Source organism: Schistocerca serialis, chromosome 4 (genome assembly GCF_023864345.2).
Source record: "Schistocerca serialis cubense isolate TAMUIC-IGC-003099 chromosome 4, iqSchSeri2.2, whole genome shotgun sequence".
Taxonomy (NCBI): Eukaryota; Metazoa; Arthropoda; class Insecta; order Orthoptera; family Acrididae; genus Schistocerca; species Schistocerca serialis.
In genome coordinates, this window is record NC_064641.1 from 767,165,968 (window position 1) to 767,169,930 (window position 3,963).

Consider the following 3,963-nt stretch of genomic DNA (forward strand, 5'->3'; position numbering starts at 1 on the left):
ATTCTCTGAAATATTGAGAGAAATTTGTACATGTCACACCCGTGACAACAGAAATTATCCAGAATGAGATTTTCACTCTGCAGCGGAGTATGCGCTGATATGAAACTTCCTGGCAGATTTAAACTGTGTGCCCGACCGAGACTCGAACTCGGGACCTTTGCCTTTCGCGGGCAAGTGCTCTACCAACTGAGCTACCATCAGCGCACACTCCGCTGCAGAGTGAAAATCTCATTCTGGAAACATCCCCCAGGCTGTGGCTAAGCCATGTCTCCGCAATATCCTTTCTTTCAGGAGTGGTACTTCTGCAAGGTTCGCAGGAGAGCTTCTGTAAAGTTTGGAAGGTAGGAGACGAGGTACTGGCAGAAGTAAAGCTGTGAGTACCGGGCGTGAGTCGTGCTTCGGTGGCTCAGTTGGTAGAGCACTTGCCCGCAAAAGGCAAAGGTCCCGAGTTCGAGTCTCGGTCGGGCACACAGTTTTAATCTGCCAGGAAGTTTCAACAGAAATTGTTATTATTTTGAAAATAATGTAAGTTTCTTTCTGATATTTTCATGGCTAATGCAATAAGTTTTTGGTATTATACAGTTATTAATTTGTTTACATATAATCATTCAATTCAGATTTTTCCCTGTAATGGTCATTGTGTTACATTGCACTTCTGACTTTTGTGCCACCTGTGACACATGATTTTTGGTTAATAATACTGGTTTCCATCAATTATCAGAAGAAAAAGGCTTAGTAATGTAATCAATTTCCTTTTAAATGATATATATTGAAAGGAGAATCTTTAATATGGGACATTTTAAAATTATTATAGAGTTCAAGTGTCACACCCGTGACTATGGAATCAGTCAGATATGAATTTTTGAAAAATGAGGAAATAATTCACAGTACTCTACAACTGATCTTATGACTGTTGCGTTTTGAAATAGTTTCTTGTTTCATTGTAATAAAATTTAATTGTGACATATACTTAGTTAACACTATCACCCAATATTCATTTAGTTTATTTATTTTTAATAATGCAATATTAAACAATAGGAGCTTTCACTTTTGTTCTATGGTAATAAAAATGCCCATTTACGTTTAGGTTTATTGCCAATAAAGAAGTACATTATTGCTGGATGGGGCATTGTTGTAGTCAGTCTGTTCTGGAACCTCTGTTAGAGTGGATGTACATGCTTCAAGAGTGTAGAATCTGTTATGTGCTTTGTTCTGTGTGTAATTTGTAATTAATTTTGAGAGATTAACTGGAATGCAATAACATGGATGAACAGTGCTCTGTTGGACAGATAGCCAGTGAAGTGCTTCACAAAACAGTTTACGCTTCAGTTAAAAAAATCTTGAAAAATTCCAATGACTTTGATGAAGTTACATAAACTTTGTTTAAATTTCGAGTAAGTTCTTCTGTAACATCAATGTGTGAGTATCACAAGAAGAAATATATTCTGAAGTACAACCACATTTTTGGAAGAAAGTGCTGTGATCCACTTAAAGTTCATAAAAAGCCTATTACTAAAGGTTTGAGGGAAATGAAACGTGAACATTTGTCCTTGTTATGTGAGAGTGAAACAGCTTCCCAAGTGAAATGTAATAGGATTCCTGGAAATTCCCTGTGCCCAAATTGTTCTCAAAAATATTTGTTGTGACTCCAGAACCAGAATCATGTAACCTTGTTAATGACATTTATATTCCTAATGAGGAAGCTGTTAGCATATTGGATTTTGCTTGTTGTAAGTATCTCCTGCTTCAAAAATAATAAAATTAAGTATCGGAAAAAGAAAAGCAGCTATTGAAGAAAAAAAATGGTATGACAAATTTAAGAAAAGACTTGGAATCATGCTTTAATAATACAGATACCAACACTATTTCTAAAGAAGGAAACCTACCACCAGCATCATCATCTGACACTGAATATTTGAGCTTAATAGAAAAATTAAATGCTCAGTGACATCTAAAGAGGAAAAAGTTAAAATTTTAAGTTTGCTCCCTGACTCATGGTCAAGAGAAAGAATAGTTCATGAATTCAACGTTTCTCGTCGTTTGGTTAAACTAACCCAAAAATTAGTTAAAGAGCAAGGCATAAGTGAAGAAACAAAACGATCCAGCACTTTTCTGAATATGATGAAAACAGTACAATGTGCCCAGGTTGCAAAGATAGCAGAAGAGTTGTTATAAATGGAGTTAAAGTAACAAAGCAGAAACGACTACTGTCAAATTTAAATGAACTTTATGTAGCTTTCAAAAAGTGTCATCCTGAATGCAAAATTGGAAGATCAAAGTTTTGTGACCTCCGCCCTAAGGGGTGTATTTTGGCTGCATCCTCAGGGATACACTAAGTGTGTGTGTTTATATCATAAAAATGTCAAACTGATGATTACGGGTGTAAAACTTGGTGATCTTAACTACAAAGAGTTACTAGATTTAATGGTCTGCGACACTAACAGTTATTACTGCAAGCTGAGTTTGTGTAATAAATGCCCTGGTAAGGAAACCGTTATTGAACTGTTTTACAAATATGTTGAGGAAATGCCAGACAGTATTACCTTCAAACAGTGGGTCACAACTGACAGGGCAGAAATGATAGTAGTGGTTAAATCTCAGGAGGAGTACATGAAATCTTTAACTGATAACTTACAAACACTCACAAGTCACCACTATGCTTCTAAAATCCAAGGTAAGTTTTTGAAAGACAAAAAAGCACAACTTCATGAATCTGAGGGCATAGTGCTAGCTGATTTTTCAGAAAATTTTACATTTGTGATTCAGAATGCAATACAAGGGTACCACTGGGTCAATGACCAGGCAACAGTGCATCCATTTATTCTCTACTTTAAAAATTAGAAAGAAGTTTGTAGTTCTTCAATTTGCATTCTAAGCGACTACTTGGAGCACAACACTTTGTAATAAATTACATACAAGAAAATTTTCCCAGCATTGAGAGGCTGATATACTTTTCAGATGGAAGTGTTAGTCAGCATAAGAACAAAAAGAATTTTTCAAACCTATGCAACCACAAAGTAGACTTTGGGTTGAAAGCTGAATGGCACTTTCTTGCATCTTGCCATGGTAAAAATGCATGTGATGGAGTAGGAGGTACAACGTGAAGTAAGTAAAGCCAGCCTACAAAGACCAACCACAGACCAAATTCTCACAGTACAGGACATGTATGTCTTTTGCAAGGATAATATTAAAGGCATTACCTATTTTCTGATCAAGAAAAAAGGAGTTCTGCATATGAAAACAACACTTCAAACCAGATTTGAAAACTGTATAGCAATAAAAGGAACAAGGCATTTCCACAAATTCCTTGGCATTGCAGAAAACTTAGTTCGATGCTATGTAACATCAGAAATCGAAATTTATGACGATCATTGTGTCAGTAAAATTACATCTTTGTCTTTAACGCTGAATGATATAATAGGATGTGTGTACAATGGACAGTGGTGGCTTGCAGAGGTTGAAAGAATAAGTTTGAAAAATGATGTTTTTGTGGATTTTACCATCCTGGACCAAGATGATCATTCAAGAAATCTACTAGTGACAAAAGTTTGGATACCAATGAAAAATGTTTTAAGGAAACTTTCTGTGCTTGAACTTAACACAGCAACAAGGTTTTATTATATATCACAGAAGCTGTCTGAAGAAATAAGTGTTCCTAAGATTCACCTCCAGGTTTAGGAACAGTCACATCTTGAAGGATGTTTACTGAAAATATTTATTTTAAGTATGTCAAAATAATATAAATGTTAATTTCAATGACGTTTCCAGTTTTTGTACATAATTCAGTACCTTACTTCAATAATAATTGATTTTATCCCGCCAATATCACACATGAATAGGCAACAGCCGTAAGATCAGTTTTAGAATAATGTGAATTAGCTCCTCATTTTCAAAAATTCATATCTTTGTTCAGGTATCAATGTTGAAGTTTTTACAGTATGTTGCTATCATATATGTGTACAA

At 35.2% G+C, this 3,963-nt stretch overlaps 1 non-coding gene across 1 annotated transcript; it reads left to right on the top strand.

Annotated features, from left to right (window-relative positions):
- The first annotated feature begins 394 nt into the window (after positions 1-394).
- Positions 395-469, top strand: Trnal-caa (transfer RNA leucine (anticodon CAA)). Its single transcript has one exon. It is a non-coding gene; the product is annotated as a tRNA-Leu (tRNA).
- Positions 470-3,963: the final 3,494 nt, after the last annotated feature.